The 10,528-nt window shown below is 42.1% G+C and overlaps 1 pseudogene; it reads right to left on the reverse strand.

Annotated features, from left to right (window-relative positions):
* Positions 1-3,241: 3,241 nt before the first annotated feature.
* Positions 3,242-3,652, reverse strand: LOC119089075 (annotated as a pseudogene).
* Between the last annotated feature and the right edge of the window lie 6,876 nt (positions 3,653-10,528).

A 10,528-nucleotide genomic window follows, 5' to 3' on the forward strand; every position in this document is an offset into this window, starting at 1 on the left:
AAGAATGTAGATAAGCCTCAAAGGCTTTACTGGAAGAACTGAACCTAGGACTTTAAAGTCTCTGCCAAGAAAGCTCAAATCTTTATTGACATTGTCATCTATCTCAGGTATAAAATACATAATGGCCAATGCTTGCTTGGGTCTGAACAAATGCAAACCTTCCTAAATATCTTTCCACCTACTAGCAGAAGGCAAGTCCAGCAGTTCCTGGGCCCTGCCAGATGCTGTAGACACTGTATCCCAAGGATTTCAGACATTGCTAAACTACTCTATGAAGCTGTTGGAGGAAAGGTATGGTGATATTTTATTTGTACTGAAATGTGATTTTATTTTTATGTTAGTAAATAAAGTTGCCTGGGGGTCAGCAATAGCAAGCCATAGCAGAAGCTGGGTGCTCAGAGCCCGCTTGCATCCAGGCTAGTCCTGCTAGCCTTGAGCCTGGCGTGCAGGGGGCGTGGGGGGGGGCGTGGTGGACAGCCCAGAGTAGCAGACATCTGAAAGACTACAGAAAAGGCACTGCAGGCAGCATAGTGACCTAAAGAAGCAGTGTGGAGAATGACACTCATGTCCTGCATTTCCACTGAGGCTTCTGTTCTCACAGTTTTGCAGAATGAAGACATTCAGATGTTACTGTAAACACACACTCCAGCAGAAGATCTTCATCTTCTTCTTAACTCTGTGACTGCTCTCCTTGTTAAAGCTTCTAAATGTGGATCAGCTCCTCTTCCCTCAAAGAGACATTTACTTAGTTGAATATTCCCTAAGTACCTCCCCTTTTGTGAGAAACAGGTTGCTGCCTACCAAGGATGAAATCAGGTATGAAGTTAACAGCTCAGGGATCTATGAACAGGAGCCTTTGGAAATTGGCAAGAGCCTGGAAATCAGAAGGCAGAACATCATCCACGTGGAGGACCCAATTGTGGAAGTGCACACCAGCAGGATTTGCTGAAGGAGGCGGAGGAAGGAGGATCACGAGTTCAAGGCCAGCCTGGTCTACAGAGCAAGATCCAGGACAGGCACCAAAACTACATAGAGAAACCCTGTCTTGAAAAACCAAAAAAAAAAAAAAAAAAAAAGTCAAAGGTCAAAGCTGTCTTTGTCTACTCTTGCAAGACTCCCAAAAGTTGCTGGTATCTGTCTCCCATTTCTTAGGTAATATTATATCCTTCTGAAGTCTTTGATGTAGTTGAAGCTAGATAGCTTAGTTATGATAGAAGACAAATTAGATATAAAACCTTAGATTCACAAATATAGGATAGAAAGGATATCTTCTTTAATTTTGCCAAATACAAATAGACTAGATATTATTAAAAGACTAATTATATTGTAACTATAATTCTTGTTTGATGACTGTTTTGTTATATGTAATTTTACTATGTGAAAAAAAAGAAAGGGGGAAGTGCTGTGGATATTACTCTGTATAAATAAAATGCTGATTGGTCAATAGCCAGGGAGGAAGTATAGGTGGGACAAGCAGAGAAGAGAATTCTGGGAAGTATTAGGCTGAGGCAGAGAGACACTGCCAACCGCTGTGATGAGAGGAAGTTCCAGACCTGCTAGAAGTCATGGTCTAGAAATCTTTGCTCCACCTTCCTCCTTGTTTTCCCTTAAACGTACATACCATAAACTTTCTAATCAAGAGATCTGACAAAGGCTCTGCTTAGAATATGAAAAGACTCAAAAATGTCCATGAACTTCCTTATCATGTGATTCCAGTGACCAAAGAAGGGTCTTTTATGTCCTCACAGCTGCCATTTTGTATTTTGTTCACGGGAGACTGTGACTCATGTTTTTATAATAGTATAAGAATAACACAATGTTTTGAGGACATTGGATTACTTCAGAACATACATTTAGAGAGAATTTCTATGAAATGTTAAGAAAAAAAATGTAGCCCAGACACCTGAGAGAATCATGCCTGCATAATCTCGTGAGCTGAATCTGTTTTCTGTGTGCTGTGCACCCCCTGGTGGCCCTGAGAAACCTTTCTATGATGTTTATGTCTGGGTTCACACTGAGGTCCCCTCACTGTAAACACTATGCTATGCAGAGTGTTCCCAACCCATATTTTCACTGTGATCACTATACATCACTGGAAATAGGGAGAAGACAGTGGACTGATTGGTTTTTGAGAACACACTGTGCTATTAATAAGTTGTGTTTGTCTTCATCTCACTAGTCAAATATTCTATAAGCATTTATTTCTTCAAAACTTCTTCACACACAGCTGAGGTTATTATAATAGTATCCAGAAAAGGCTCAGACCTGGACCAGTAGATTCTCTTTCCTTTTTGCTGATGCCTGAAATGAGTGATCATTACCGGTGAACATCACTTCTCCCATTCTTGTTTCTCTAACTCATAGGAAAATATTTCCACTTTCCTACCTGCAGCAGCAACAGAGATTTCTATCACAGTAAGCGTGGAGCCAGTGTCAACAAGAAAACACCAGCAAGAAGCAGAAAACTGTGATAAGTAAACTGTGTTGCCAATGGAAGGGAGTTATAACACAGAGTGTAGATGACATCAGCTGACATGTACAGAATGGTCACTCCGACTTTTTCACAAGCTGGGAGTATAAGGACCATCTTCAAAGAAACCATTACATGGGACATTGGGGAAGAAAATAATCTTTACTTGGGGATGCCAATCTCAAACATGCAGTATGTAAAAAATGAAGCCACACGTAGAAACATTAACACATTGGAAGACAAACTGTAGACAACTTGTTTTCCCACCATCTTTGGAAACTAACATCAATTCATGGAAGATCTGGCTTCTCCTCCACATGTGAGAAAATAACAAGAATGATTTTCAGATGATTTAAATTTTCCTGATATTTTCAACTAAACTAATAACCATCACCAACTCTTAAAATCACAGGCATTTGTAGTTTTTTTTTTTTTCAGTTTTTCAAGACAGAATTTCTCTGTGTAGCTTTGATGTCTGTCCTGGATCATGCTCTGTAGCCCAGGTTGGCCTCAAACTCACAGAGATTCACCTTGCTCCTGCTTCCTCAGTGCTAGGATTAAAGGCATGAACCTCCAGGCTCTCTGCCCTTAGGGAGATGATTTTACAAAAAGTCAGAAAAAAAACCAGACATTTTTTTTCTTTCACTGCTCTGAGTAGAGTTCCTTGGCTTAGTTAGGGCTGAGCACCCACTGCTGGTCCAGAGATTCTCTGCAGGGAGGTTTGTGTCTGGGCCCATACTGAAGTCCTCTCATGGTGTCTCCCGCATAGTATTACATGGCTGTGTCCTCAGTGGTCACAGAGTTCAGCTGCAGGAAGAAATATTCCTTGGATGTTTCTTTAGTGATAGAGATGAGACTCTTGAGAGATTGGAATTACAGTTGGTTCTACCACCACAAGTTATGTACCCCATCCACTCAAGCTTCTTCCCTGGGGACTGCCTGATCCAGTGCCAGTAGTAACCACTGGTAATGGAGTAACCAGTGACACAGCAGATGAGGGACAGTGCTTGAGAGGGCTTCACCAGGCCAGGTCCTGACTTCTGAAGCTGTATCTGGGACAGGATACCTTCAGACAAGAAGAGACAATCACATACTGTCTTAGCCTTTCATGGACACATGTATGAAATTAGAACACTCACCAGGAAGGGCTGTCACCAGGTACAGCAGACCCAACAGTTTCATCTTCTAGGCTACACACCTTTTTCCTCAGAGTCAGCCTACTCTAAGACAGATGCGAGCTCCCACAATCCAGGAGGGTATTTAAATTAAAGTTAGGTAATTTATTTGCATGTTAGGAGCCAGCCTTGTCTTTATATGTGAGGAGGGTGGATACTGACTCACTTTGATTATTATAATGCCATCATGCCACTGGCTTCCTATAGTGTGAGTCTGGAATAAGAGAACTTGGGCACTCTAGTAAAGGTTTATGTTACTAATTATAATTGCACTCCTACCACTCCACATTAAATAAAGACATTAAAGATCCTTTTTGGAGGCTGGCAGATCTTGCACCTAGAACAGGGCACCTAGAGACAAAGAGCATCACTAGTAGTCAGAAGCTACAGAAACCACATACTCAGGTTTTTCCCTAGAACACTCTGAGATTCATGGCAGGGATCAGACACAAGGCACAGGAGCAGCAGCCTGAGGACACATATGTTTGGAAAAAGGCTCTTGTGGAAAGGAGCTGAGGGCATCTTAGTCAGGGCTGGGCTTTCAGACTTGTACTGGGGTGGGCTTTGCATGGAGGATGCTCCTGAGGAGAAAAGAGGGAGCAGAAGGCATGTCCTCATTCTCCTTCTTTCCTAGCCTTCTGTCTTTAGAAGAGATATGGAACCAAAGTTCTGGGTTTTGTTCTTGTGCCTGAATGGTCTTTTTATTTTCAGACAATCATGAGTTGGCAAATGACAGTAGCAGCCATCCTTGCTTAGGAGAGAGAAGAGGGTATGAGTCATCAGAAGACTGAGGTCCTAAAAGGACATAAAAATCACAGGATTGGTAAGATTCTCTCTTTATTCAGATATGATACTGTAGCAGGTATCTTAACAATTCTTATTAATAAAATCAAACCTGTGCCAGGTATTGGGGTGAACTGGAAGATCAGAGAACCAGAACAAGCCACAGCTAACCTCACTTGGCCTACTTCTCAGCTGATCTTATTTCCTCAGATTGGAAGCTTCTGTGTCCACATCCCAATGGCTCTCAGCTGAACTGCTGCTCTATAGCCTGAAGCTTAACCAGTTAAAAGCTTAACCAGCCAAATGCTTCTTGTTTCTGGTCTTCACACATTATATATCTTTCCTTTCTACCATCACTCCCTAGGATTAAAGGCTCACTTTCTGGGATTAAAGGCATGTGTCACCATGCCTAGCTATTTCCAACGTGGCCTTGAACTCACAGAGATGCAGAGGGATTTCTATCTCTGAAATGCTAGGATTAAAGGTGTGAGTGCTACCATTTTCTAGCCTTTGTATCTAGTGGCTGTTCTGTCTCTGACCCCAGATAAATTTATTAGGGTGCACAATATTTTGGGGAACACAATACCACCACATGATACCACTGTGATTACTAAAAATATGAGTTTTACAATGTTTAAAAATTAAATATGTTAATTTTTATTAGAATTTTACAAATGGTGGGAGAAAATGATATGAAAGATTTGAAATAAACATGGCATCACTTAAATACATGTCTAGCGTATCAGATTGTAGGTCACAATGATCTACATTCTCAATTGTCTCCTTTTAACTCTGAAGTGTTGCTGAGAGAAAAAATGGGCAACAGTACACACATGCACACACACACACACACACACACACACACACACACACACACACACACGGTGTTTTATGCAAACCTCAGGTAAAGCCATGAGAAATAATATCTGGTAGATCACAAAAGCCACAAATTAAAAATGCAAAAATCATCAAATTATGAAGGATGCTATGTAGAGAGGAAGAAAGGAAAATGAATCCCTAAATAATCTGGAAACAATGAATCAAATGGGAGTAACCAGTTTTTAACCATATTGTGAATATCTTCCTCACAAATGGAATAAACAACTGAAAACACAGAGTGGAACCTTCTGGAGGAGGAGCTCCCTCCCTGTGGTTTGGAGACAGAGAAAAGCCAGGATAACAGAGGATGAACTCCTTTCCTAAGAGAGAAGCATAAGACCTTCAGAAACTGGAGTGTGTAATAGAGCAGCTCAAGCCACTGCTCTCTAGTGGAGGGAGGGAAATCAGAAGCATTATCCAGAACGTAACCCAGGGCTAAGTGTTGGGAAAAGAGCTGTTTTACTATAAGACACAAACAAGGCTCTCATAAGTCTGGGTTCATTTGACAATTTAAAGACCATAAGCCCTATGGCGTAATGGGACAGCACTGGAGAGGAGTTACTTCCTCATTATGGATGCTTGAGTGTAGCACCATCTTGAAAGGACCTCATCATTCCAAGCTGCCTCTTCCATCTCACTGATGCTGATGCTGTGCTGATTGTATTTGATCAATATTCTTCCGCCCCCCTCTCTCTCTCTGTGTGTGTGTGTGTATGTGAACACACTCACACCTGTGTGCATCTGCTTCTGATTTGAGTGTGTGAATGTTGTTTTTTGTGTCATGTCACATGTGTGGAGTTTGGAAGACAATCCTGAGTGTCAATCCTCACCCACCATCTAATTTGAGTTAAGGTTTCTTGTCTGCCTCTAATGAAGCCACCTTTGTTCTGAGGGCTTAAGGAATATTTTTTTTAACTCTATGCCAAATTTATAAATTTGGGTATGTCTGATATTTTCCTCATGATTCAATAGAACTTGGGAAGGAAGGACAGAGGAATAAATATTCATCATAAATACTTCCATAAATTTGTAACAAAAATTAGGATTTTGGCTCATCATTTTATGATAACTAAAATAAAAATTATAATGAATTACATTACTGTATTAGGTGACAGTAAGGGAGGAGAGGGAAAGTCTTCAAAGTGGAGAATCCTTGCCTACTGGTGGGGTTGTCTGTGAAGATGGATTGTGTAGAACATTTCAGAGTGCCTTGACAATAAAGATCATCATCATGAAGTTAAAATAGTTGTCAGTTTTTATACTTTCATACCACCAAGACAGAATTTGATTCTCCTTTCATTTAGTTACATTGGGTTCAATCCCTCTGTTAGCAACCATGAATCTTCCTCCTACTATCCTTCTTAATCCAGGGCTCCTTTAAGTGGCTTCTCTTATGACATGTTAATAAATGCCCTTCCTCCACTTACATATGTCCCAGGCTCTGCCTTTGTCCCTTGTCCAACTTGTGTGTTTGGATCTGAGACATGTTCATCAGGAGTGTATCCTCATGAGTAAAGGTAGTCTTTGGATCATGGCCTTACTCACTACATGTTCATCAAAACCCTCAGCCCTGAAGAACTCAAACTGTAGTTTCTATTTTATTTAAGTATAATATTTGCTCTGTGCTGTAATGGTAGACACTGGTATTATTTTGAGGAGACAGCTGTCCCATGCAGGTCCTGAAGGGCTTCCAGCACCATGGCCATTGTGTTCCAATTGTTTGTGAAACACTGAGGGTTGGAGGACTATTTTCAAACATCTTAACAAATTTGTCTCAATTTGAGCTCCTTTGATATTTACTTTGTAGTAAGGCATAATTCAAGGGTAATCATAATAGGAATATTGTCATTAAAGTTGTTGCTGGATCCTAAGGGCTCCCTCAGGGGAGGAGATGAGAAGGCACGGAGTCAACAGTATAGACACTGGGAGTCAGGTAAAAGGCAAACAGCAGACTCATTCATTCAGCAATGGAGAAAGACTTATGTACCTTCTTCCCAGAATCCCAGCTATGTCCTGAATCCTGATCCGGTGACATTGCATGGTTGCCCCTCATTGGATGGGCATGATCATGACCTCTGACAATGCCTGATGCTAGACCATCAGGCAGACTCCAGGTTGGCTCATTTCTTGCCTCATAGGCTTATCTTCCTACATATTATCCATCCTTTTTTATTTATTATATGGACCCTCACCTGGAGCCAGAGTTCTTTGTTCAGACCTTGTTGACCCCACCCCAGAAGGGTCAGCAACTTGATTGTACCTGACTTAGGTTGGCTGGCCAAACAAGCTCTTACCATTGACTACCTGCCCTCAAAGAGCACACATTCTTGGAGAGCTGCCAGTGTTGGGGGGGGAGACTAGGTGGTAGCCTTTTGAATTTCAGGTAACCAAGCATGCATAAACTCCTGCAGAGAACCATGAGAAGGGTGGTCACCTTAGTTGTTGCTGGATGCTGTCAAATATGCCACAGAAGACATTGAAAAAGAATAAATATTAACAACACCACCCCATCAACTAAGGCATATGTGAGCATGTTTTGCCTGTGGACAGCCATGCCACAAATGGCTTGGTTTGCCAAACCAATTGTTTAATTAACATTTCCCTAGTGGGGCCAGGATTTACTCTATGTTCCACTGCTTCATTGACATATGTAAGAAAATTAGTAAAAAATCCTCCTGGATGTTGAATAAGATTGCAGAAGTAAGTTCAAGTGTCCTGAGGGGTGCATGCCTTAAAAACCCTGGAGGCAGCTCAGAAACCTGTTGGTAGTAGGCTTGATGGTCATTCTGTACCTGATGGATGGGATGGACAAAGGTACCTCATCCAGTAAGCATGTAAGGGTCACTGGAATATTAACTAAGGTGTTTGTTAGAGCTTAAACTTCGGCCTGATCATCATAAGCCAATTTCCAGCTAAGAAAGGTAGTCAGCTCCAGCACAGCTTTAAGCAGACTACAACCAGTCAAAGTAAGTTTGTTGTTGCATTGACCATTGAGTGAGAACCTGTTTGAAGTAAGGTTCTCTGGTGCCATCTCATTAGCTGCTTTCCAGATAAGGGAGAGTTCAGCTATGGGGATGGGAACCCAGGGCTGGTTAGTGGCATTTTGTCCCAGGTTGACCAGGAAGGCTTTCACCAGCCTTGAGGCCTGAGATGAAGGGGTGGCTGCAGTGGCTTGGGAGGTATACCCCACTGTGAGGAAATTTCTGCCTTTAGGGGCAAGTGGATATCGAGGCGTTTCACTCCAAGGGTACCACAGCTGAGGTGTAGCTGAAGAGGAAGCAGCTCATGGGGTCTTAACTGTGGCCATGCTCTGCTCAGCAGGTTTCACAGGGCCTGAACTGTCTACTTCCTCCTCATTGGATGCCATAGAGTATAGACGTAACCAACCGTCTTATTAAATAAGAAACACAGAAGTAATGCAAAAGAGAAAGCCAAGAGGTCAGAGCTCAGAGCTAAAATCTCACCCTTCTGCCTGCAGTGTCCCAGCTTCCCAAAGGAGACTCTATTTCCTGTCGGTTCGTCTATTTAAAGTATTTTGTTCTGCCTTCTCATTGGTTGCAAACCCAAACACGTGACTGCCTCGTCACTGTCTGAATGTACAGCCCCCTAGGTCTTAAAGGCATATGTCTCCAATGCTGGCTATATCCCTGAACACACAGATATCTATGGGATTAAAGGCGTGTGCCACCACCGCCACACTCCTGCTATGGCTCCAATAGCTCTGACCCCCGGGCAACTTTATTTATTAACATACAATCAAAATCACATTTCAGTACAATTATTTTACCACCACAATAGAGAGACTAGTCATGTAAGAGGTGGAGGTGGTGGAGAATTTTCCCATTTTGTGGAGTGAGACAGCAAGTGAGCAACAGTCAGAGAGAAGACAGAAGTCAGCAGAGGAGGAAAATTATGTCAGACCTTTATGTTTTATGCTTAGTGGGAGAATTCTGTGGGTTTTTTTTAGGTCATGGCCACACAGGGTCTCCAGATGAGAGATGATGTTTGGGAGCCGAGCCTTGGTTCTGCCTCATGGGTTGTGGGAGTGGGGGTCAGCTCTTATGTGTAGGTGCTGGACAAACCACGGCAGAAAAAAAGGGTGCCTTCCTAACCAGACAGGTAGACAAACGTGACAGGAAACACAAAAGAAGGAAAGAAGGGGTGTGGAGGAACACTTGCCTGTTGACGGGACTAAGAACACACAACAATGAGGGGCCTACTCACCAAAATTCACTGTCTTGTGGGTGCTATCCAGTGCTGCAAGTGAGGGGAGGTGACACCAGAACTGGCCCTGGGAGAGCAAAGATAACTATTCATAAGCAGTAATAGCAAGAACAGACCAAAACCAAAACCCAAAAATTACATCTGCAATGAAAAGAGGACCCTGACCCAGGTAAGCTCAAACCCATGCTAGAAGTCCCTATTCAGGTGCTGGATGTGCTGGTCCTAACAGCTCCCTCAGGGGAGGGAGTGAGAAGGTGTGGTTTCAATGGTACAGACACCAGGAGTCAGGTAAAAGGCAGACAGCAGACTCACTTTTTCAGCAATGGACAGAGACTTATATACCCTCATCCCAACACTCTGGCTGTATCCTGATCAGGTGACACATGTAGTCACCCTTAGTAGCCCCTCATTGGCTAGGTATGATCAGGACCTCTGACAACACTTGTTGCTAGGCCCTCAGGCAGACTCCAGATTGGCTCATCTCTCAGTCTAGTAGACCTTACGTTCCTACATGCAGTCACAACATATCAAGGTCCTGCAGCATAAGAGTACCTTACCTACCATGGTATTGGCCATTTATTACCCAAGTAAGCTGTTGCATGTCATGATTTTGCAATCTCAAGGTTGTGTGTGTGTGTGTGTGTGTGTGTGTGTGTGTGTGTGTTTCTTTTCTAATTTTTTAGAAAGGAAGCATAGATTGTATTCAAGTTTGGGTTACTTAATAAATTCAAGATTCAGGAATACTTAATAAATTATTTGAAATTCTCTGATATGTGAGCTGTGGGTTTTTATTTTCGGTTAGTTGTTTAATCATTTACTTAAATTATGTGATCATATAGGTATTCACTTAATATTTGATCTGGTACAATGCCAAATTAAGCATTTTCTGGGTCAAATGTTTGAGCTTCTGACTCAGGACCCCCTTTTGACTTATTTTAGGTCTTTTTTATCAGCACCAATATATGTGTCTTCTAGCTGAAATAATAACCTATTTGAT

This window comes from Peromyscus leucopus, chromosome 14 (genome assembly GCF_004664715.2).
Source record: "Peromyscus leucopus breed LL Stock chromosome 14, UCI_PerLeu_2.1, whole genome shotgun sequence".
Classification (NCBI taxonomy): domain Eukaryota; kingdom Metazoa; phylum Chordata; class Mammalia; order Rodentia; family Cricetidae; genus Peromyscus; species Peromyscus leucopus.